The sequence below is a fragment of the Lithobates pipiens genome, unplaced genomic scaffold (assembly GCF_037356315.1).
Source record: "Lithobates pipiens isolate NorthernLeopardFrog02 unplaced genomic scaffold, aLitPip1_a1.2 Scaffold_30, whole genome shotgun sequence".
Classification (NCBI taxonomy): Eukaryota; Metazoa; Chordata; class Amphibia; order Anura; family Ranidae; genus Lithobates; species Lithobates pipiens.
Window position 1 is genome coordinate 177525338 of NW_027507791.1, and position 23230 is coordinate 177548567.

The 23230-nt window shown below is 48.0% G+C and overlaps 12 non-coding genes and 14 pseudogenes across 12 annotated transcripts; all 26 read left to right on the forward strand.

The window, feature by feature from the left end:
- Positions 1 to 12175: 12175 nt before the first annotated feature.
- Positions 12176 to 12294, forward strand: LOC143953142 (5S ribosomal RNA). Its single transcript, XR_013268251.1, has one exon. It is a non-coding gene; the product is annotated as a 5S ribosomal RNA (ribosomal RNA).
- A 109-nt stretch (positions 12295 to 12403) lies between these two features.
- On the forward strand, positions 12404 to 12522 carry LOC143953834 (5S ribosomal RNA). The gene has a single exon (XR_013268880.1). It is a non-coding gene; the product is annotated as a 5S ribosomal RNA (ribosomal RNA).
- A 109-nt stretch (positions 12523 to 12631) lies between these two features.
- On the forward strand, positions 12632 to 12750 carry LOC143946987 (5S ribosomal RNA). Its single transcript, XR_013265262.1, has one exon. It is a non-coding gene; the product is annotated as a 5S ribosomal RNA (ribosomal RNA).
- Positions 12751 to 12859: 109 nt separating this feature from the next.
- LOC143945135 (5S ribosomal RNA) lies at positions 12860 to 12978 on the forward strand (annotated as a pseudogene).
- Positions 12979 to 13087: 109 nt separating this feature from the next.
- LOC143944042 (5S ribosomal RNA) lies at positions 13088 to 13206 on the forward strand (annotated as a pseudogene).
- Positions 13207 to 13315: 109 nt separating this feature from the next.
- On the forward strand, positions 13316 to 13434 carry LOC143947629 (5S ribosomal RNA; annotated as a pseudogene).
- Positions 13435 to 13543: 109 nt separating this feature from the next.
- Positions 13544 to 13662, forward strand: LOC143945071 (5S ribosomal RNA; annotated as a pseudogene).
- Positions 13663 to 13771: 109 nt separating this feature from the next.
- Positions 13772 to 13890, forward strand: LOC143951982 (5S ribosomal RNA). The gene has a single exon (XR_013267203.1). It is a non-coding gene; the product is annotated as a 5S ribosomal RNA (ribosomal RNA).
- A 109-nt stretch (positions 13891 to 13999) lies between these two features.
- LOC143948230 (5S ribosomal RNA) lies at positions 14000 to 14108 on the forward strand (annotated as a pseudogene).
- A 108-nt stretch (positions 14109 to 14216) lies between these two features.
- On the forward strand, positions 14217 to 14335 carry LOC143952514 (5S ribosomal RNA). The gene has a single exon (XR_013267683.1). It is a non-coding gene; the product is annotated as a 5S ribosomal RNA (ribosomal RNA).
- A 109-nt stretch (positions 14336 to 14444) lies between these two features.
- LOC143947414 (5S ribosomal RNA) lies at positions 14445 to 14563 on the forward strand (annotated as a pseudogene).
- A 109-nt stretch (positions 14564 to 14672) lies between these two features.
- LOC143943524 (5S ribosomal RNA) lies at positions 14673 to 14792 on the forward strand (annotated as a pseudogene).
- Positions 14793 to 14901: 109 nt separating this feature from the next.
- Positions 14902 to 15020, forward strand: LOC143945285 (5S ribosomal RNA; annotated as a pseudogene).
- A 110-nt stretch (positions 15021 to 15130) lies between these two features.
- Positions 15131 to 15249, forward strand: LOC143950818 (5S ribosomal RNA). The gene has a single exon (XR_013266150.1). It is a non-coding gene; the product is annotated as a 5S ribosomal RNA (ribosomal RNA).
- A 109-nt stretch (positions 15250 to 15358) lies between these two features.
- On the forward strand, positions 15359 to 15467 carry LOC143947288 (5S ribosomal RNA; annotated as a pseudogene).
- A 109-nt stretch (positions 15468 to 15576) lies between these two features.
- Positions 15577 to 15695, forward strand: LOC143947594 (5S ribosomal RNA; annotated as a pseudogene).
- A 109-nt stretch (positions 15696 to 15804) lies between these two features.
- On the forward strand, positions 15805 to 15923 carry LOC143952702 (5S ribosomal RNA). Its single transcript, XR_013267853.1, has one exon. It is a non-coding gene; the product is annotated as a 5S ribosomal RNA (ribosomal RNA).
- A 109-nt stretch (positions 15924 to 16032) lies between these two features.
- On the forward strand, positions 16033 to 16151 carry LOC143953933 (5S ribosomal RNA). The gene has a single exon (XR_013268970.1). It is a non-coding gene; the product is annotated as a 5S ribosomal RNA (ribosomal RNA).
- Positions 16152 to 16260: 109 nt separating this feature from the next.
- Positions 16261 to 16379, forward strand: LOC143952240 (5S ribosomal RNA). Its single transcript, XR_013267436.1, has one exon. It is a non-coding gene; the product is annotated as a 5S ribosomal RNA (ribosomal RNA).
- A 109-nt stretch (positions 16380 to 16488) lies between these two features.
- Positions 16489 to 16607, forward strand: LOC143944711 (5S ribosomal RNA; annotated as a pseudogene).
- Positions 16608 to 16716: 109 nt separating this feature from the next.
- LOC143954703 (5S ribosomal RNA) lies at positions 16717 to 16835 on the forward strand. Its single transcript, XR_013269667.1, has one exon. It is a non-coding gene; the product is annotated as a 5S ribosomal RNA (ribosomal RNA).
- A 110-nt stretch (positions 16836 to 16945) lies between these two features.
- Positions 16946 to 17064, forward strand: LOC143954591 (5S ribosomal RNA). The gene has a single exon (XR_013269568.1). It is a non-coding gene; the product is annotated as a 5S ribosomal RNA (ribosomal RNA).
- A 109-nt stretch (positions 17065 to 17173) lies between these two features.
- LOC143947749 (5S ribosomal RNA) lies at positions 17174 to 17292 on the forward strand (annotated as a pseudogene).
- A 102-nt stretch (positions 17293 to 17394) lies between these two features.
- LOC143946735 (5S ribosomal RNA) lies at positions 17395 to 17514 on the forward strand (annotated as a pseudogene).
- Positions 17515 to 17623: 109 nt separating this feature from the next.
- LOC143944469 (5S ribosomal RNA) lies at positions 17624 to 17741 on the forward strand (annotated as a pseudogene).
- Positions 17742 to 17850: 109 nt separating this feature from the next.
- LOC143952117 (5S ribosomal RNA) lies at positions 17851 to 17969 on the forward strand. Its single transcript, XR_013267325.1, has one exon. It is a non-coding gene; the product is annotated as a 5S ribosomal RNA (ribosomal RNA).
- The last annotated feature ends 5261 nt before the right edge of the window (positions 17970 to 23230 follow it).

Sequence of the window (23230 nt, forward strand, 5' to 3'; positions counted from 1 at the left end):
TCCCGTTCACACCTCCAGCATCTATCCGAAGAGTGAGGATACCATTTGTGAATTCTTTCTGGGGTAGCATACCAATGGGTCAACAGTTTGTAGGACGTTTCTTGCATTTTCGTGCTTAGGGAGCATTTGTGTGATAGAATACATGCCCTATCCCACTGATCGTCAGAGATCGGGGAACCCAAAGCCCGAACCCACTTCTCCCTGAGCCCGTGATCCTCTCGTGAACCTAGTGATCTCAACCATGCATATGTAAGCGAAGTAGTTTTTGGGGTGGGTTCACCTTTCAAGCAAACTGATTCTAGATCCGTCACTGCTCGCGTCAAGTGTGGTCTACGTGTTACATCATTACAGTAGCTCCTCAGTTGAAAATATGTCCAGAGTGGTAGTCTTGGTAAATCATTGTCTACTTTAAAGTCAGTGAAGTCTTTCATCAAGCTACCGTTAAAACAGTCTAGTGCTAAGAGCGGTCTTTTCGGTCTCTGTATTTTAAGTAGTGGGTTCTGTAAGCCCGGCACAAAGTCCGGGTTATCTCGAATAGGGGTTAAAGGGCTCAGAGAGGTGGAGAACTCAGAGTGTTTGGTCAGTGTATGAAAAATGTGAAGAGTAGTGCCTACAGTGGGGTGCGAAAGCATGGATCTGGGGTATCTAAGCCTTGGGATCCAGGGAGAGAACTGGAGGTTAATCACACTTGCTTCCTCCTCCAACAAGACCCAATCTTTAATCTGGGAGTGACAGTGCCAATCTATGATACGTGCAACATGCGCAGCATAATAGTAAAGTTTGTAGTCGGGTATACCCAAGCCACCCCTTTCTTTGGGTTTGGTTAAGAGAGACTTTTTCAACCTAGGGGGCCTGCGGGCCCAAATAAAACTTGTCTGAAGGGAGTGTAGCGCTTTAAAAAAGCTCATGGGTATCTTGATGGGCAAGGTTCGGAGCAAGTAAAGTACCTTTGGCAGTACAGTCATCTTACAGATGGCCGCCCTGCCAAACCATGAGAAATAGCCCGATCCCCATCTCAGAAGGTCCTGTGTAATGCTTTTAAGTAGGGGGGGAAAATTCCGCGCGTACGTCAGTGCAAGTCTGGGGGTCAGCCAAACTCCTAAGTATTTAATAGCTGAGGCTGTCCATGTGAAGGGGGTACCGACTCTGGCCACCGACAATCGGGCCTCGGGAAGAGACACATTCATGGCCATCGATTTAGAATAGTTTATTTTGAAATTGGAGATATATCCAAATTTTGTGAATTCCTTCAAAAGCGAAGGAATAGAAGTGTGTGGTTCTGTTAAATAGAACAGCAAATCATCGGCGTAAGCCGCAATTTTAAAAGTTCTCTCTTTAAGTTGGAATCCCCTAATCGATGGGTTCATGATGGTGTGTCTTATGAATGGCTCTAGAGCAATAATGAAAAGCAGGGGTGACAAAGGGCACCCCTGCCTTGTGCCATTCTTGATAAGCACTGTCTCTGAGAGGGAACCATTCACTTTAAGCCTAGCTGAAGGGTTCCAATATAGTGCCGAAATCCAGGCCATCATGCCGGGGCCCAAGCCAGCACGCCTGCACACCTCGAACATATAATCCCAAGCTACTCGATCGAAGGCCTTCTCCGCGTCAGTTGACAGGAGAAAGCCCTCGATCTTTCGCTGGTGTGCCACATGAATCAGGTTCAGGGACTTCGTCACATTGTCTTTTGCCTCCCTGCCTGGCATGAATCCGGCCTGTTCGGGTCCAATCAATTCATGGAGTAGGGGTTTCAGCCTGTTGGCTAAGATCTTTGCTACCAGTTTCACGTCTGTATTTAGAAGAGATATGGGCCTGTAGCTGGAGCAGTTAAGTGGATCCTTCCCTTCCTTGGGGAGAACAGTGATAAAGGCTGATAGGAAGTCATTTGAGTTTGGTCTCTGGCTTGTCAAGGAATTCATTGCTTTTCTAAAAGGGTTGAGTATAACCTCTGTAAATGTCTTATAATAAATGGCACCAAACCCATCTGGCCCCGGACTCTTGCCCGTCTTCAAATCTCTTATGGCTGTCTTAATTTCGGAATCGTCAAAGGGTCTGTCCAACTGGTTACTGTCCTCTTAATTAAGTCTGGGTAGATTAACTGCGTCTAAGTAATGCTGTATCGCCTGGGTCCTGTCACCCCCCAGATCCGGCGGTCTCTGCTGATTCGGGAGGTTGTATAAATTTGTGTAGTAGTTTTGAAAGTGTTGGGCAATCTTCTCAGTTTCTAAATCTGTCTTCCCATCCTTGCCATTGATACCCCTGATGTGGTTGTGTGTTATACGGGTGTTCAGGGCCCTCGCCAGGACCTTACCTGTTTTGTCCCCATGTTCATAGTAAACTTTCCGTCTAAAAAATAAGAACCTCCTGGTAGTGTTGTCTAAGAGCTGTTTAAGAGCTTTCCGTGTCTCAAGTAGAGATTCTGCTGAGTGTACTGTGAGGGAGCGTTTATGCTGTGATTCAAGGGATCTTATTTTCGCGGTCAACTCATTGATCATTTTATCTCTCTCCCGTTTTTTACGTGTACCCATGCGTATCAGCTCGCCCCTAATAAAACATTTGTGGGCTTCCCAGATCGCCAGGGGGTTCATCCCAGGGGTGTCATTTAGCTTGAAAAATTCAGTCAAAGAGGAAGTCAAGTCTGGTAGTAGTGCTGGGTCCGTTAGTAATGACGAGTTCAGTCTCCATGTAGTGGGTCTGGCCCGGGTATTTGTCCAATCTAATGTCACGGATATGGGAGCATGGTCGGAGATTGATTGTATCCCAATGTGGGCAGCACTCAGCTGCGACAAATCTCTCTGAGAAACGAAGATATAGTCTATTCGTGAGTGGCGGTTATGAGGGATAGAAAAAAAGGAGAAGTCCCTGCCCTCAGGGTTCAGGTGACGCCATGAGTCTACCAGATTCAGAGAATGCAGGAGCTTCTTAATATTCTTAAGAGCCCTATAAGGGATGGCGGTTTTGCCATTGGAAGTGTCTTCAGTCGGTATAAGGGGTACGTTGAAGTCTCCACCCAAAATAAGTCTGCCCGAACTGAAGCATTTCAGTTCATCAATCAGTTTCCGACAAAAAGTGAGTTGAGCCGAGTTGGGGAAGTATACGTTTGCCAGAGTCAGGGGAGTCCCTCTGCAGGTCCCCTTGAGTAAAAGGAACCTCCCTTCAGGGTCGACCAGCTTGCCTGTAACCTCTAAGTCAGCATCCCTACTCACCAGTATCGAGACCCCTTTTGATTTCGTCCCAGGACTGGTGGCATGGTAAGCTTCTACAAAGTATCTACAAAGTCAGTCAGTCTTGGTGTATGTCCGGTCTTAAAGTGAGTCTCCTGTAAAAATACAAAGTGGGGCCTACCTTTTTTGAGTTCTCTTAGTAAAGTGGTTCGTTTTTCGGGGATGTTAAGCCCTTTGACATTATGAGAGACTACCGTTGGGTTACGTCCCAAATCAGAATACGCCATGGTTCGGGCTCAGGGAGGTGCGGGATCCGACACCTGTAGGAACAATCTCAACAAGATAGCAAAAAGTTATGATGTATACAATAGTCAGTAATATACAGTATATATAAACACTGTCGTTTGTGTCGTGGCAAGGCGAAATAAAGAGAAAGAAAGCAGTGAAGAGAAAGGAGAAGATGAAGTGAGATGAGGACGGAGTCGTAGGTCACACCCCCTTAAGAGTAAATAACCGTCTCAAGGAGGTCAAAATTAGTACGTAAGACAGGCCCCAAAGTGACCTGCCTGATGCACTATTGTGGGGTTCGGGAAGGCCCTCCCCGGAGATAACAACCTTCACCGTGCAGGGCACCTCAGGCCAATTAGCCCAGTGTCCGCCCTGAGAAGGTATGTATTTGAAGGCACCGGACCGTTGTCTATCACGGTGGTAATTCAACTATAAGTGCAAGGAACCGTCGTGAGCGGCCCCATAAAGCGTATGAAAGGTGCTAATTGGTCTGTCACAGCAGCAAACATACATATAATGCAAACTGGTATCTGATTAATAATACGGAAAAGCAATAAACATAAACCAGAATCAAAATAAAACAAAAGCGAGAATAGAACAAGAATAGAACAAGCAGGCCTAGCAAATGGCAATTAATGAGAAATTAAGGTACCTCCTACCCTCCAATGAACCGTACCCCTCCCGCCACCCGCTCATTACAATCTGGGGGGGCTATTATTGCCCTGGATAGGCATCTTCGCCCCTTGAACACGGATCCTCCATCACTATCGCCCTGCCAGTGCTGCGTTATTCAGAAAGTCAGCCGTTGTCCTGCAGCCTTTATACCCTATAAATGCAAATGTGTAATACTGACGTGGTATTTCCGAAGAAACACCTAAGAAACAGGATGGAATCGAACGGATCGTGGTTTCACAGGGAGTCGTTTCTACGATATTGAAGCATGTAATTAGAAATGATCTACTGTTGGCGCTGGCGGAGCATGGAATCCCCGATGGCTAGGCGGTGGTCAGGTGGTAAAAGAGCGACGTTGTAGCGTCTGGAAGGTAGGTAGGTACGAACGCTTCATAAATCTTAAGCTTCCATCAGATTCCTGGAGGAGTGTGGGCGACTTCGTGGGGTACCCCTTGGTGAGAAATCTCCTCGTCCTGGCCTCTGTCGCTTGGAGAGGTGTTTTTCCGGTGAGGCGAACGGTGAAGCTGGTGGACTTCTGTCCTTAGTTGGCATGGAGAACTCCTGATACCAGTCGGGCAGAACGATCGGATCAAGCTGGAGAGCTGCGCAAAATTCCGGGAGGTCCGCAGGCGTTCGTAGGATATGTTGCTTGCCTCCGTGTGTAACCAGCAGAGCGAAGGGAAAGCGCCACGAGTAACGCATATCTTTTTCCCTCAACTTTTCAAGCAGAGGATGTAGAGCCTACGGGCCTTGGTCATTACATCCTCCTTAAGTGTAAAGCTCTGTAAGCAACAAATGATATCGCGTGGGGGTAGGGTATCAGGGCCCCTCGCTCTGAGTGCTCTGTGCGCTCTAACGAAGTCAATAACCGAGTCCTCCGGACGTTCGAGTAGAGTATTGAAAACCCTTTGTAAGACTGAGGTGATTTGGTCGGGCGCAACGGACTCCGGTATGCCGCGTACCCTGATATTATTTCGTCTCCCCCTGTTATCCAGATCCTCCAAATGTCTGTTCATTTCTATGAAATGTAGGGAGTGGGCCGTGACAACCTCGTCAAGTCTATGTATGGATCTGTCTCTCATCTTACCCGCCGTCTCTGCAGCCGCCATTTTTTCCTGCATGACCAGGAAACTGGTCTTTAAGTCCGTGATCGCTGCGGAGAACGAGGCCTTAATATCTGCTGCGAAGCCGGACATGTCCTCGTAGGTAAGTGGGTGTGTGGAATGGTAGCCATGCCTGCCATTGTCCTCGGTAGCCGATTGCGAGTCCTCGCTGTATTCCTCGGCCGCATGGACCGGCACCATCTTGTCCTCCCCCGGGGCCTGTAATGCTGAGGCCTGATTTTTTTTTTTTTTTTTTTCCAAAAAATTTTTTATTTCAGTATAACAAGATACAGAGAATTACACCTTCAATACATGAATGCTTCATAAGGGGAAAAGGAAGGTGGATAAACAGCATATTATGTCTCAAATAACCAAAACATCAGATGTAACATAGGACATAAAACTGAACACTTGGAAAATGGAAGTCTTCTGATACAAAGTAAAGAACCTGCAAGATTAAGTTTACTACCCGCAAATGAATCTAACGAAGACCAAGTCTTAAGTATTTGAAACCTGAATGGTGCTGTCAGCATCTCAAATTACTGAGGCGGGTATAGGCCAAGTGAAATAAAGCTGTGTGGTGGTTATGGGAGGGGGAGAAGCCACAAAAAGATAAAGAGATTGGGATAGAAGGTAGGAAAGGGGTATAAAGAGATGATCCATCACTCGTCTCACATTAGTGGTCAGTAGGTCCTGCCAGTAAGGATATCATCTAGTTAAATCCTGAAACGTATCAGAGGTTATGAATATCTGCCACGGGGTCCACTTCGAACCAAATTTAGTCGGCGTATCTTTAGTGATGTGGATCAGTTTTTCCATGTTAGCAATTTTGTCAACTCTGTGTAACCATTCTTTAATGGAGGGTATATTGGGGGACTTCCAGTAGATCGGGATGCACTGTTTGGCTGCGCTAATCAGATGGAGTGTCAGAGATTTTCGATAAGAGGACTTCAGGGAGGTATTATGGTGTAGAAGATATTGGGCCGGAGTAAAGGGGACAATCACATCCGTTATCTTGCAGATTATCTCGTGAATTTGTGTCCAAAAGGGTTGTATAGCTGGGCATGCCCACCACAGATGTAGGAGTGTGCCCCGATGGTTATTACATCTCCAACAGGTATCTGGAATATGTGGGTCCCAGGTGTGAAGTAGAGTAGGAGTACGGTACCAACGACTCAGGATTTTGAACCCGTTTTCTTGGGTGGAGACATTTAGCGTGCCTTTATGAATGTTAAGCAAAATGTTTTCCCAGTCCTCACAGGAGAGGGGAGTGTCCAAATCTCTTTCCCAGGCTTTACAAGCTAAAGAAACTGTTGGGTCTTGGCCTTCAAACAAAAGAGAGTGAGTTAGAGAGATAAGATGTGTCATAGGCGTCGTGGAGGAGCAAAGTCGTTCAAATGGAGTCAGGGACCTAGAGTACTCTAAATGTCGTGGGGAATGTGTCAGGAAATGCTGAATTTGCTGGAATGTCCAGAAAGGTATAGGTGGTGAACGCATATCTAGAGCAACTTGTCTGGCTGAGAGCATTCGACCATTTTTATAGAAAGATTTAGCCAATATCGGTTCTTGTGTCCAGTGCTGAATGAGGAAGGACTTGTGCATACCTGGAGTAAAATTTGGATTCATTTTCAACGGGGTAAGAGGGCTAGAAGGGGACGAGATGTTATTTTGTGTGCAGGTAGTGTGGAAGCATTGGATAGTAGGAGCAATGAGTGGGTGAGATTTGACCGTGGCCATCCTAGTAGAGTGAGCAATCCAAGGTAAGTGCTGCAGAGGGGCAGCTATGAATGAAGCTTCTAGGGCAACCCAGTCTTTAAAAGGTGAATGAATGTTCCAATCTATTATCCTAGTTAGATGAGTAGCTTTATAGTAATTGCTGATATCTGGAAGGCCTATTCCACCTTTGTTTTTAGGAAGGGAGAGTTGGAAGAAACTAATTCTGGGTTGTCGCCCGTTCCATAGAAAATTGGTGCAAATTTGCTTATATGATTTAAAGAAAGCCAGAGGAATTTTGATAGGCATAGCTTGTAGAAGATAAAGAAGACGGGGCAATATGTTCATCTTCAAAATAGAGGCTCTACCGAACCAAGAGAAGATCGGTTTATTCAATTTTTTCAGGTCAGATATAATTCTATTAAGTATGGGAATATAATTTTTGGCGTACAGATCCTCCAGGTTTTTTGTGATTTGGACCCCCAAGTATGTGATGTTTTCATCAGTCCATTGAAAAGGGAAATTATGTTTACAGTGTTCTACTTCCGTGGGAGATAATGAAATGTTTAGGGCATAAGATTTCTTGAAGTTTATTTTAAGGTTGGAGAGGGAATGAAATAGGTTAAATTCTTTTAACAGGGAGGGGATCGTTATGTGAGGGTTAGTAAGGAACATTAAGATGTCGTCCGCGTAAGCGGCAATTTTATATTCTTTCACTGTGGAACGGACCCCCGTGATGTCTGTATTTGCCCGTAGGCTGTTCAGGAAGGGTTCCAGCGTAAGGATGTATAAAATCGGGGACAGAGGGCATCCCTGCCTGGTTCCGTTGTGTATGGAGAAGGCATCCGACAGGGTGTTATTGACTCTGATCTTCGCTTTCGGGTATGCATACAATGAATCAACAAATCTACGTATCTGGGGTCCCAAACCAATGGTCTGAAGGACCCCCTGCATGTAATCCCATGCTACCCTGTCGAATGCCTTCTCCGCGTCCAGTGAGAGGAAAAAAACCCTCTGGGCAGTCGACGTTATCAGGTGATGGATGTTGAGGGCTTTAAGCGTGTTGTCCCTTGCCTCTCGGCCTGGGACAAAACCAACTTGGTCAGTAGAAACTAATTTGGGGATAAGTGGGAGAAGTCTGTTAGCGATAATTTTGGAGAAAATTTTTAGATCAGTGTTTAGAAGGGAAATAGGCCTATAATTTTCAGTCTGGGTCGGGTCTTTGTCGCCTTTCGGTATCACTACAATATGGGCTTCGAGCATGTCCTGATGAAGAGGCATAGTGTCAGATACGGAGTTGAAGGCTCTCCTAAATGGTTCTTGAAGGACCTCCGAGAAGGTCTTATAATAGACCGCTGGCAGGCCATCAGGGCCAGGGCTCTTGCCACTCTTGGTTTGCTTGAGGGCGGTCGCCCATTCTGTTTGCGAGATGGGGTTGTCCAGGTCTGACACTATGTCTGCGTTGTTAATTTTGGGACAGAATTTTTCCAGGAAGTCAATGATTTTATTTTTTCTGAGAGGGTTATTTGCAAGGGGTGTATCCGATTGGTCAATATTATACAAAGCGGAGTAGAAACATTCAAATTCCTTGGCGATGTCTTTATTGGAAGTGAGTTTTGTACCTGTGGGGGTATGTATGGTATGTACGGTATTTTTAGCTCGTTTAGTCTTCAGAGCTTGGGCTAGAAGGTGGCCGCTCTTATTGCCGAATTCGTAGAATTGTCGCTGGGCAAGTATATATTTCTTGTGAATTGCTTTTCCTAGTTCCTCTCTAATGGAGGTACGAATTAGTTGTAAATCATGCAAAGTTTGGGCGGCTAATGTCCGTTTGTGCGTTGTTTCCAGTACTTTAAGTTTTTCATATAAGCCCGATAAGTGTTGTTTCCTATCTTTTTTTAGTTTGGCCGTGATAGATATGAGATTCCCCCTTATCACACTTTTATGGGCAGCCCACTGTGTGATGAAGGAGGTATCTGGAGTATTATTGTTTATGAAGTAGTCCTGAAGGCTTTGTTGTATTTGGGAAGTCAGTGCAGTGTCAGTCAGTATTGTGGGGTCCAATTTCCATGTATGTGTGCGGTCTTGTATTGCGGGCAACTGCAAAGTGATTGAAATGGGATGGTGGTCTGATAAAACCATGGGTTCTATCGTAGCTCGCTGAAGGTATGGGAGATCAGATTGGGTCAATAGTAAATAGTCTATTCTAGAGTATCGGTCGTGCGGGTTGGAGTAGAATGTATAGTCCTTTTCAGTCGGATGTAGGGTCCTCCAAGTGTCGTGGAGTAGAAGTTGTTGAAAAGATAGTTTGATCTGTTTTAGGGCCCTATACGGGAGAAGAGAGGTACCAGTCGATGTATCTACCAGAGGGTCTAGGGGGAGATTAAAGTCACCCCCTAATATTAGAATACCTGATTGAAAGGCAGCTAGGTGATCGGTGATTGACCTAAAAAAGGGGACTTGCGAAGAGTTAGGACTATAAATATTAGCTAATGTAATGGGTTTGTTGTGTAGAACACCCTTGAGGAAAACAAACCTTCCCTGATCATCTATAGCGGAATCAATTAGTTGGAACGGAGTATTTTTGGCAACCAATATAGAAACACCCTTCGTCTTGGAGTGCGGAGTAGTGGAATGATAACCGTGTGGGAAGTGGTAATTGGCGAGTTTAGGAGTGGCTTGAGAGCTAAAATGGGTCTCTTGAACGAAAACCACATCGGCTTTCAGGGATTTCATATGCGCTAAAAAGCTAGAACGTTTCTCTGGGACGTTCAATCCTTTAGCGTTCATAGACACTATCTTAAGTGAGTTAGCGGTTGGCATCCTGGTGTGCGTTCTGGCGTATGAGGTGGGAGAGAAAAATGTAATAGCACAAAGGAATGTGAGACGAGTGATGGAGCTCTAAACAAAATTGAAGGGGGGTGTGAGAGGGGGGGGGGGAGTCGGGAAGGAGGAGCAGTGGAAGAGGTTAGACAAAGGTATGATTGGGTAGGCACAGTAGTGAGAAGAAGATCCAGTAAAAAAGAGAAAGAAAAAGAAAAAAAAAAAAAAAAAACGTGTGAAGTGGAAGTTCACTGGAGTCGGAAAGTACCGAAAGGTATTCCCAACAAAATATAAAAACCAGTATGGGTCAGGAGAATCTCACAGAGATTTCCGATGTGGAGAGTGATTGGTGACCAAAACAAGATGAGTCGTTCTCGTGTTTCCTAGAGGTCAGAGAAGTGGAAATATGGGATATCAAATATAAGGAATGGTTGCATTGCTAGGGGAGGGGAGTAGAATGTGTCTGTTCGGAGAATGTAGCATAGAAAGGAGCAAACTGGACCTAAAGAGTGATTCGCCGTGTAATGCCAGTGACAGTTAACAGGTTACTCGTTACAGGTATGTAAATCTAGATGCAGTGTGAGAGGCATAAAAGCACAAATAAAGAGAAAGAACAATAGATGTCACCCAATATCCAGTTAATCTTAATCGAGCAACATAGGAGACAAAATATTAATGACGGAGAGGAGAAACATAATCTATAAATCTTAGCGTAACAAAACGGTCCAACGATGTCATAGACAAGCTACATGTCATATCTGTGACCACAATACCGACCTGTAAGGAGGGTGCGACCAGAGAACGACTGTAAACTGCACAGAGCCCTCGTGAGGGAAACTTAGTGGAAAAGGGAACATAAAATAAACACACAAAAACAAAATAAAGAACATATATCCCGTCACAGGAGCTGCTGAGGAACAGATGAGAACAAATAATAACCTGAGTATGCATAGTGTATGCACACAGAGAAAGGGAAATGTGAATGGATCGTGGAGAAACTTCCCTCTCCTCTGTGTCCATAGTATCAAACCAGAGTAGTACGTTTGGTAAAATAACTGAAAAACTGAAAAACAGCTAGAAATCAGGCATGAGCTAGCAAACTATTAGACCACACAAGCAATGAGGTAAAGCGGTATAGGAGCAAGAGGGATAATATCATTGCGCTGCAGCATCAGTGGTAGGAGAATCATCCGAATCCTTCCCCTCAAGGGTTAGCAGGAGAGGGAGAAATGTAGTTACCGGGGGAGGGGAGGCAGCTCTGAAGAGGGCAGCGATGATTCGACATGACAACACAGGGGAATGAGCAAAACAGGACGAAACGAAAATAGCGAAGGGGAGATAAAAAGGAAAAAAAAACGTAAAGTCCCTTCGTTGGAGAAATGTTGCCTGTCAAAGCGCAGCAGTGAACCAGTGCTGTGTCCCTTCGTTGTGGCAGAAGATGAATGGCCGAAACTAATGGATCCCATACCGCTGAGTCTCAGCAAATAGGCAGAGTAACAGGTCATGACGGAAGAGTATTCTCAGAGGCAGTGTAAAGCTCAGAATGTAAGGAGGGGGGAGAACCGCTGATGAATATCTCACAAACCAGAACGGGTTAGTGTTGGAAAGCGGAGACTAGTAGGTAGATAGCTGTGTGTTCACAAGCAGTGCAGAGCACAACGTGTAAAGCGGAGAGGAGAGGGAGTGCACAGCCGAACTGATCTCAGTCCAGAACAATATATTGGTAGAGGATATGGGTATGCAGACAGTAAGCAGGGAAAAGGTGAACATACCGCTCCATGGTGGAAAAAGTTAAGATCGTCGAGGTTTCCTGTGATCAGGCGAGGCAGTGGGGCTGTGATTCCTGTAGTTGCCTCGGGCGTTGGGAGAGGGAGGCGGGGGATGAGCTCTCCTGCGTCTGTTGATGCTGTAGTTCCCAGCCTCTGATATGCCATCCATGGAATCGGCTCTCTGTAAGGTAGGCAAACGGAAATCGCTGTACCAGTCAGGCACTTCCACATGAGGTAGGTTAAGCGAGCTACAAAAGTGATCCAAGTCTTCCGGCACCCTGAGATTAACGGTGTGACCATTGTAGGAAATGGAGAGACATAGAGGAAACTTCCATCTGTATGGGATGGCACGAGCTCGTAGCACATCTAGTACAGGCCTCAGCTCCCTTCTCCTTTGCAAAGTGATGGCTGAAAGATCCTGGAAAAGTTTTATGTCAGAACCCTGATAGTGAATCCTTTCCCCGTGCCTCGCCTTACGCATAATCTCTTCTTTTAATAGAAAGTCAGCAATACAGCAGATGACATCCCTGGGGGGATCTGCCTCTCTGCCTCTGGGTCTCAGGGCCCTGTGAATTCTCTCTAGGATGATGGGCGTATCAGGTGGTCTTGGCTTTTGTCAAGAGAGTTGTAAGTAAGGCATAAGATTGCCTACGGCCACATCACCCTGAATGCAATCGATCTCGTCTGATCTCGGATGCTAAGCAGGGTTGGGCCTGGTTAGTACCTGGATGGGAGACCGCCTGGGAATATCAGGTGCCATAGGCTTTTTTCCATTATGTTGTTGGCTTTGGCGACCTGCTGTATTTTTCCTCTCGATTGCCCGAGGTGACCACCTTGGCTTTTGTCAAGAGAGTTGTAAGTAGGGTGCAAGATCGCCTAAGGCCACATCACCCTGAATGCGCTTGATCTCGTCTGATCTCGGATGCTAAGCAGGGTCGGGCCTGGTTAGTACCTGGATGGGAGACCGCCTGGGAATACCAGGTGCCGTAGGCTTTTTTCCATTATGTTGTTGGCTTTGGCGACCTGCTGTATTTTTCCTCTCGATTGCCCGAGGTGACCACCTTGGCTTTTGTCAAGAGAGTTGTAAGTAGGATGCAAGATCGCCTACGGCCACATCACCCTGAATGCGCTCGATCTCGTCTGATCTCGGCTGCTAAGCAGGGTCGGGCCTGGTTAGTACCTGGATGGGAGACCGCCTGGGAATACCAGGTGCCGTAGGCTTTTTTCCATTATGTTGTTGGCTTTGGCGACCTGCTGTATTTTTCCTCTCGATTGCCCGAGGTGACCACCTTGGCTTTTGTCAAGAGAGTTGTAAATAGGGTGCAAGATCGCCTACGGCCACATTACCCTGAATGCGCTCGATCTCGTCTGATCTCGGATGCTAAGCAGGGTCGGGCCTGGTTAGTACCTGGATGTTAGACCGCCTGGGAATGCCAGGTGCCGTAGGCTTTTTTCCATTATGTTGTTGGCTTTGGCGACCTGCTGTATTTTTCCTCTCGATTTCCCGAGGTGACCACCTTGGCTTTTGTCAAGAGAGTTGTAAGTAGGGTGCAAGATCGCCTTCGGCCACATCACCCTGAATGCGCTCGATCTCGTCTGATCTCGAATGTTAAGCAGGGTCGGGCCTGGTTAGTACCTGCATGGAAGACCCCCTGGGAATACCAGGTGCTGTATGCTTTTTTCCATTATGTTGTTGGCTTTGGTGACCTGCTGTATTTTTCCTCTCGATTGCCTGAGGTGACCACCTTGGCTTTTGTCAAGAGAGTTGTAAGTAGGGTGCAAGATTGCCTGCGGCCACATCACCCTGAATGCGCTCCATCTTGTCTGATCTCGGATGCTAAGCAGGGTCGGGCCTGGTTAGTACCTGGATGCGAGACCGCCTGGGAATACCAGGTGCCGTAGGCTTTTTTCCATTATGTTGTTGGCTTTGGCGACCTGCTGTATTTTTCCTCTTGATTGCCCGAGGTGACCACCTTGGCTTTTGTCAAGAGAGTTGTAAGTAGGGTGCAAGATCGCCTACGGCCACATCACTCTGAATGCGCTTGATCTCGTCTGATCTCGGATGTTAAGCAGGGTCGGGCCTGGTTAGTACCTGCATGGAAGACCGCCTGGGAATACCAGGTGCTGTATGCTTTTTTCCATTATGTTGTTGGCTTTGGTGACCTGCTGTATTTTTCCTCTCGATTGCCTGAGGTGACCACCTTGGCTTTTGTCAAGAGAGTTGTAAGTAGGGTGCAAGATTGCCTACGGCCACATCACCCTGAATGCGCTCGATCTTGTCTGATCTCGGATGCTAAGCAGGGTGGGGCCTGGTTAGTACCTGGATGGGGGACCGCCTGGGAATACCAGGTGCCGTAGGCTTTTTTCCATTATGTTGTTGGCTTTGGCGACCTGCTGTATTTTTCCTCTCGATTGCCCGAGGTGACCACCTTGGCTTTTGTCAAGAGAGTTGTAAGTAGGATGCAAGATCGCCTACGGCCACATCACCCTGAATGCTCTCGATCTCGGATGCTAAGCAGGGTCAGGCCTGGTTAGTACCTGGATGGGAGACCGCCTGGGAATATCAGGTGCCGTAGGCTTTTTTCCATTATGCTGTTGGCTTTGGCGACCTGCTGTATTTTTCCTCTCGATTGCCCGAGGTGACCACCTTGGCTTTGTCAAGAGAGTTGTAAGTAGGGTGCAAGATTGCCTACGGCCACATCACCCTGAATGCGCTCGATCTCGTCTGATCTCGGATGCTAAGCAGGGTCGGGCCTGGTTAGTACCTGGATGGGGGACCGCCTGGTAATACCAGGTGCCGTAGGCTTTTTTCCATTATGTTGTTGGCTTTGGCGACCTGCTGTATTTTTCCTCTCGATTGCCCGAGGTGACCACCTTGGCTTTTGTCAAGAGAGTTGTAAATAGGGTGCAAGATCGCCTACAGCCACATCACCATGAATGCGCACGATCTCGTCTTATCTCGGATGCTAAGCAGGGTCGGGCCTGGTTAGTACCTGGATGGGAGACCACCTGGGAATGCCAGGTGCCGTAGGCTTTTTTCCATTATGTTGTTGGCTTTGGCGACCTGCTGTATTTTTCCTCTCGATTGCCCGAGGTGACCACCTTGGCTTTTGTCAAGAGAGTTGTAAGTAGGGTACAAGAACGCCTACGGCCACATTACCCTGAATGCGCTCGATCTCGTCTGATCTCGGATGCTTAAGCAGGGTCGGGCCTGGTTAGTACCTGGGTGGGAGACCGCCTGGGAATACCAGGTGCCGTAGGCTTTTGGCCATTATGTTGTTGGCTTTGGCGACCTGCTGTATTTTTCCTCTCGATTTCCCGAGGTGACCACCTTGGCTTTTGTCAAGAGAGTTGTAAGTAGGGTGCAAGATCGCCTACGGCGACATCACCCTGAATGCGCTCGATCTAGTCTGATCTCAGATGCTAAGCAGGGTCGGGCCTGGTTAGTACCTGGGTGGGAGACCACCTGGGAATATCAGGTGCCGTAGGCTTTTTTCCATTATGTTGTTGGCTTTGGCGACCTGCTGTATTTTTCCTCTCGATTGCCCGAGGTGACCACCTTGGCTTTTTGTCAAGAGAGTTGTAAGTAGGGTGCAAGATCGCTTACGGCCACATCACCCTGAATGCACTCGATCTCGTCTGATCTCGGATGCTAAGCAGGGTCGGGCCTGGTTAGTACCTGGATGGGAGACCGCCTGGGAATAGCAGGTGCCGTAGGCTTTTTTCCATTATGTTGTTGGCTTTGGCGACCTGCTGTATTTTTCCTCTCGATTGCCCGAGGTGACCACCTTGGCTTTTGTCAAGAGAGTTGTAATTAGGATGCAAGATCTCCTACGGCCACATCACCCTGAATGCGCTCGATCTCGGATGCTAAGCAGGGTCGGGCCTGGTTAGTACCTGGATGGGAGACCGCCTGGGAATACCAGGTGCCGTAGGCTTTTTTCCATTATGTTGTTGGCTTTGGCGACCTGCTGTATTTTTCCTCTCGATTGCCCAAGGTGACCACCTTGGCTTTTGTCAAGAGAGTTGTAAGTAGGGTGCAAGATCACCTACGGCCACATCACCATGAATGCGCACGATCTCGTCTTATCTCGGATGCTAAGCAGGGTCGGACCTGGTTAGTACCTGGATGGGAGACCACCTGGGAATGCCAGGTGCCGTAGGCTTTTTTCCATTATGTTGTTGGCTTTGGCGACCTGCTGTATTTTTACTCTCGATTGCCCGAGGTGACCACCTTGGCTTTTGTCAAGAGAGTTGTAAGTAGGGTACAAGATCGCCTACAGCCACATCACTCTGAATGCGCTCGATCTCGTCTGATCTCGGATGCTAAGCAGGGTCGGGCCTGGTTAGTACCTGCGTGGGAGACCGCCTGGGAATACCAGGTGCTGTAGGCTTTTGGCCATTATGTTGTTGGCTTTGGCGACCTGCTGTATTTTTCCTCTCTATTTCCCGAGGTGACCACCTTGGCTTTTGTCAAGAGAGTTGTAAGTAGGGTGCAAGACTGCCTATGGCCACATCACTCTGAATGCGCTCGATCTCGTCTGATCTCGGATGCTAAGCAGGGTCGGGCATGGTTAGTACCTGGATGGGAGACCGCCTGGGAATACCAGGTGCCGTAGGCTTTTTTCCATTATGTTGTTGGCTTTGGCGACCTGCTGTATTTTTCCTCTCGATTGCCCGAGGTGACCACCTTGGCTTTTGTCAAGAGAGTTGTAAGTAGGGTGCAAGATCACCTACGGCCACATCACCCTGATTGCGCTCGATCTCGTCTGATCTCGGAAGCTAAGCAGGGTCGGGCCTGGTTAGTACCTGGATGGGAGACCGCCTGGGAATACCATGTGCCGTAGGCTTTTTTCCATTATGTTGTTGGCTTTGGTGACCTGCTGTATTTTTCCTCTTGATTGCCCGAGGTGACCACCTTGGCTTTTGTCAAGAGATTTGTAAGTAGGGTGCAAGATCGCCTACGGCCACATCACCCTGAATGCGCTCGATCTCGTCTGATATCGGATGCTAAGCAGGGTTGTTCCTGGTTAGTACCTGGATGGGAGACCGCCTGGGAATACCAGGTGCCGTAAGCTTTTTTCCATTATGTTGTTGGCTTTGGCGACCTGCTGTATTTTTCCTCTCGTTTGCCCGAGGTGACCACCTTGGCTTTTGTCAAGAGAGTTGTAAGTAGGGTGCAAGATCGCCTACGGCTACATCACCCTGAATGCGCTCAATCTCGTCTGATCTCGGATGCCAAGCAGGGTCGGGCCTGGTTAGTACCTGGATGGGAGACCGCCTGGGAATACCAGGTGCCGTAGGCTTTTTTCCATTATGTTGTTGGCTTTGGCGACCTGCTGTATTTTTCCTCTCAATTGCCCGAGGTGACCACCTTGGCTTTTGTCAAGAGAGTTGTAAGTAGGGTGCAAAGATTGCCTACGGCCACATCACCCTGGATGCGCTCGATCTCGTCTGATCTCGGATGCTAAGCAGGGTCGGGCCTGGTTAGTACCTGGATGGGAGACCGCCTGGGAATACCAGGTGCCGTAGGCTTTTTTCCATTATGTTGTTGGCTTTGGCGACCTGCTGTATTTTTCCTCTTGATTGCCCGAGGTGACCACCTTGGCTTTTGTCAAGAGAGTTGTAAGTAGGGTGCAAGATCGCCTACGGCCCCATCACCCTGAATGCGCTTGATCTCGTCTGATCTCGGATGCTAAGCAGGGTCGGGCCTGGTTAGTACCTGGATGGGAGACCGCCTGGGAATACCAGGTGCTTTTTTCCATTATGTTGTTGGCTTTGGCGACCTGCTGTATTTTTCCTCTCGATTGCCTGAGGTGACCACCTTGGCTTTTGTCAAGAGAGTTGTAAGTAGGGTGCAAGATCGCCTACGGCCACATCACCCTGAATGCGCTCGATCTCATCTGATCTCGCATGCCAAGCAGGGTTGGGCCTGGTTAGTACCTGAATATGGAGACCGCCTGGGAATACCAGGTGCCGTAGGCTTTTTTCCATTATGTTGTTGGCTTTGGCGACCTGCTGTATTTTTCCTCTCGATTGCCCGAGGTGACCACCTTGGCTTTTGTCAAGAGAGTTGTAAGTAGGGAGCAAGATTGCCTATGGCTACATCACCTTGAATGCACTCGATCTCGTCTGATCTCGGATGCTAAGCAGGGTCGGGCTAGTTAGTACCTGGATGGGAGACCGCCTGGGAATACCAGGTGCCGTAGGCTTTTTTCCATTATGTTGTTGGTTTTGGCGACCTTCTGTATTTTTCCTCTCGATTGCCCGAGGTGACCACCTTGGCTTTTGTCAAGAGAGTTGTAAGTAGGATGCAAGATCGCCTACAGCCACATCACCCTGAATGCGCTCGATCTCGTTTGATCTCGGATGCTAAGCAGGGTCGGGCCTGGTTAGTACCTGGATGGGAGACCGCCTGGGAATACCAGGTGCCGTAGGCTTTTTTCCATTATGTTGTTGGCTTTGGCGACCTGCTGTATTTTTCCTCTCGATTGCCCGAGGTAACTATAAGGATTAACAAGTCTCCATTTTGTTATACTGTCATCCATTTTAAAACTTTGTATGACCAAGCTAGAATTCTAACTACTTTTGACATAGATGCTTGCTATTTGGAAAACATGCTGTTTTCTTTGAATGCCCTTGGCCGCGAGAGTTTGTACAGAGAAAGCCAAGATATGCAACTATCTTATATCGTCTATGACCTAGAACGTCTGGACCACAGACTATTAGCACAATATTGTTGAATATTGTTAAATATCGTAGTCTTATTCTTATCTCGCGTGAAGGTTAATGACGTGCTTTGCCGTGAAGACAATTTCTGCTTATTTTGCTTGTTCTGTCAATAAACCTGTTACTAGGAAAAGCTTGGTGTATAGCTACGAGCGCATCCCTGATTGGCTACTCCACAGGGCGCCACCCCAACTGTTTCAGCATATAACCTGTTGTATTCAAAACATTAAATTGTAATCATTATTCGCATACATCTCGTGTATGAGTTTTGGTTATCTCACCGGTGAATGGGACTCCCAAGTACATCCAGACCACGGCCTAGGAAAGATAGGAAGAGGGAAATCGAGCACCTAACAGAGCAAGGACCTACCTTTACAGCTGGTACCAGGAAGTGGGGTCATCGATTCGGCAGGTGAGTGACTACTGATTTATTTACCTTATTGGTGAGGATCTTTTGGTGTCACTCATACTGCCGCGGTGACCGCCACGTGCGGGACCTGTATTGCTGCTGTGCCTCCGCGGTGGGCTAGGCTGGCCCATCGGGAGAAGTAGAGGGCTCGTACCTAAAAAAAGAGAGTCCGGCTAGGTTGGCCTGACTTAAAACTATTAAGTAAAATAGATTAAAAGAGAGTCCGGCTAGGTTGGCCTGACTTAAAACTATTAAGTAAAATAGATTAAAGAGGAACATTACAGGGAAGGGAAGCAATAGATTGCGCCCTCCCCAAATAAGGTTGGATGTTCAAGGGACGCCCGAAGGGTAATTTGATCAAATCAAACACAGTGCACATTTTATCTAGTCATGTAAAACGATTGCATGTGATTTAGTTGTTCATATTTTTCATTTTATCTGGTCATGTAAAACGATTGTATGTGATTTAGTTGTTCATGTTTTTCTTTCCAGGTTACGTAAGTATTTCAAACTTGCCTTTTCAATAGTTTTTTTTGTATTTTGCTGTTCTTTCAATGTCTTTACCTTGTGATCCAGATTGCTGTGAAATTGTTAACCCTTGCCCTCACTGTACTGTTGGTTTATTGTTTCTTAAACAAATTGATATCCTGATATTGATAGCCACTCGCCCAGGGGGATATTCCACTAGACTAGGAGAACGCCCCGTGTACCCCCAGGACGAAACATCTCCCGTTGTCACGCTAGTCAGAATAAACCTGCATAGCCCAGTCAGTGAACCCCACCTCCTTGCTTTACATTCCCTGGAAGAAGTTCAACAACAGGTGATTCGTGCCACTGGCTGCTATCACCTCTGCCCCCTTACCAAGCATCTCATAACACCCCCCCATAATGGGGAATATTGTAGGCAAAGACGGGACCCCTTATGAACAACCTACTCCCTATGAGTATGTGCAGACTATAGTGCCCGGTCCCTATGTAGAACCATTTTGGAGTCAGGTTAGGGAAAGGTGCCAGCAATTAGGGATCCATGATATAGGTCCCGCGGGCCCCTGCAACACAGAAGATTGGCATGTAGTAAAAAAGATTTGTCAGTTACATAAGCACTCATACCCCCCCGGGAAGTGGGATGTAGATTACATGAAAAAATCTTGCAAGATATGGGAAGCCCCTCTAAAAATTTATTTAAAAAAACATGCCAAAAATCATGCCCTCACAGAAGGAAAACCAATACCCTCGGCCCCTATAACTACACCCCTGAATGCCCCAGAAATACCCCCTCCTTATGTCCTTGTCAAAACTGACGAGGGCGAGGTTGCCCAGGCCTTGGCCATCTACCCCAGTCTTGGGGTAGACATGGCTGCCATATCCGCTGCACTGTACAACGCCTCCACCCCGCACCAAAGACAACTCTGGGACAGGGAATCCCAAGCCAAAAGAGACAGGGAGGGTCAGGAGTACCAGGACCAAGTGGAAGCTGACGAGAGGGCGAGGGAGACCCCTGAGCAAAAAGACTTTAGGGAAGAGAAGGAACGGTTTGCCCTTGAAGTAGAGACAGCCAGAGCTAAAATAGAACGGGGACATAGAATTCTGAGGGAAGCCCGAGCCGCCCTAGCACAAACAAAACGAGAAACAGAGGGAGACCCGGATCAGAGCCCGGGAACCTCCCAAAGCAGTGATCCCACTGAGGGAGAGGCTATAGTCCTGAGTCCCGAAGACAATCAGGCCATGGAAAAACTCTCTAAGATGGGGGTGGTCACCAGGAGTAAGGTCAAAATCAAGTTGGCTACAGAGAAACCACTACCCGTACCCATACCAGCGCCAGGACCCATTATCTCACCTATGACCACCCCCGTAGTTACTGACGAGGATGATGAGGACACCCCCGATATTAAGGCCCCCCTTATGACCATAGGTAACACAGAAATTCACCTACCCCTGCCCCTAGGCACACTGACAAAACTCAAAGAACTCTGTCCATCCCCCAGAAAACATCCTAGGGAAGCTGCCACTTTCCTGTTGCGCCAGTGCGCCGGGTCAAATCTGGACCCGATTGATCTTGAGAGTATAATACATATTCTAGACCCCGACTGCCCCGACCCCCCAAAGGTAAAAGACCTGTTTAATGCCCATGTCCAGGGAAAAGGGGGCTGGCCAGATTTCTGGAAAACCCTAGGACAACATTGGAGCACCCTTTACAAAGGGGTCACAGCTCTGCAAGATCTGGTCCAAACAAAACAAGCCCCGAAGGAAAAATTCTATGATTTTTGCACCCGAGTATACAACCTCTGGAAAGCGGTAGATGGGGCGGATGGGTCCCTTTTTACCACTACTGTAATGGCCGGAGGGGAGCCAAAAGTAGTACAGCTGCTAAAATTAATTAACCCCAAATGGGCTACCCAACCCCCAGAGGATTTCATGTCAGACACCCGCTCCAGGGAAACTTCCGGGGTTTTTGAACAAAAAGGGGGGTTATTTTATAACACATTTGAACCCCCAACCCCTTTAATGGCACTCCAACCATATGCCCCCACTCGAAGACCAGAATATGCCCGCCAACCACCAGACCAGGGTTGTTTCAACTGTGGTCAAATGGGACATTGGAAGTCCAATTGTCCCTACCGTAGGGGCCTTCCTTGGGGGAAGGGAAATGGACGAAGGCGTTACCCTAACGCCTTTCCTTCAACTCCACAACATCAACGTCCCCCAACTTACCAAGGACCAGTGTCAGGCCCCAGATATCACCAGCCCTATCAAGGACCCCGAGGACCCCCTCCACCTAACAACGCCGCCCTTCGTGTTCCACCACCCCCACCAGCCCCTATTCCCATGCAATGGCCTGCCACCCAACCCTCAAGCAGGACATAGGGCTGCCTGGAGTATGTCCCTTCCCTCAGCCTGGTATGTTACAATGTGTCCTGGAGGAGCCTACCCCAGGTGATCCTGGGTGTAGATGGAAAACGCATTTGTTTTCTCATTGACACTGGTGCCACCTCCAGCTCCATCAATGATGTGACCTTTGACACGCCACAATGTTCTGAGGGAAGCTCCATAGGTATTAATGGGACTCCTGTTACCCACCCTATCACCCCACCCTTATCAGTAACCACCCCGGAGGGGGTGCTACTTTGCCAACAACGGTTTGCCATCCTGCCCCAATGCCCAGTCTCCCTGATGGGAAGGGACTTAATGTCCAAACTGGGAGTGGTGATCAAATTTGATCCACAGGGAGCAGTAACTGCCAGCTCCGCACTCTGCGACTTACAAGGCCCAAAGAGACAATCCAAAAAAGGGTATTTTGTACTCTTACCTGCCTCCCTGGAAACCCATGCTATTTGGGCAGAGAATAACGCGAGTGTAGGTTTCATCCCATGTACCCCTTACACCCCCCAAATGCGCCCAGACTCAGTACCTGTTTTTCAAAAACAATATGCACTACATTCTGACAAAATTGAGGGGATTACACCCCTCATCAATAGGTATGTAGCCATGGGCATCCTGACACCCATCATCAGCTCATGGAACACCCCCATATACCCAGTGAGAAAGGCAAGCGGGGAATGGCGCTTGGTACAGGACCTCAGGGCAGTCAACAAAATGGTGATTCCCCTCCCCCCTCTGGTCTCAGACATTGCCTTTATTTTTTCTTGCATACCGGCAAACTCTGTGGCCTACACAGTAATTGACTTAGCTAACGCTTTTTTTTAGCATCCCTGTGGATCCACTGGCCCAGCCCATGTTTGCTTTTTCTTGGGGGGGGGGGGAGGGGGCAACTGACCTGGACCCGCCTACCGCAGGGCTATGTGGACAGCCCGGCAGCCTTCTCTATGGTATTGAATGAGACAGTCAAATCCTGGCAATCGAGCGCCGGGTCGGTACTCATCCAATATGTGGATGACCTCCTTCTCTGCAGCCCCACCCCAGAAGCTTGTGAAGAAGACTCAAAGAACTTGCTGGATCACCTAGCCAAGGCAGGTCACTTGGCCTCACGGAAAAAGATACAGTGGGTGACCCTTACTGTAGAGTACTTGGGGTGCATCCTCAACAAGGGAGAGAGAAGTGTTTCCCCCCACCGTGCCGCAGCCCTTAACGCTCTGCAGCCACCCAGGGACAAGGCCGCCCTCTTGTCTTTCCTGGGAGCAATCGTCTATTGCCGGCAATGGATCCCTGACTGCTCATTTCATGACTCCATTCTGAGGAGGGCCACGCTCTCCACTGCGCCAAAAGTGGTGGAATGGACGGAGGAAATGTTACACTCATTTAACACCCTCCTCTCCTCCCTTGCCTCCGCCCCGGCCTTAGGACTAGTGGACTACAGGAAAACTTTTTATCTATATTGTGTAGTTAATGGATCTGCCTTTGCAGCAGTTCTTGCCCAAGAGCACGGTAATTCTTACCGACCGATGGCTTTCCTTTCAAAGAAACTCCCACTCCAGGTCCAGGGCATGCCTGCTTGCCTCCAGAACATGGCCGCATGTGCCATGGCCATTCAAGAAGCCAACAAGTTAGTTCTGGGACACCCCCTAACTGTATACACTACCCACTCAGTAACCCACCTTATACAAA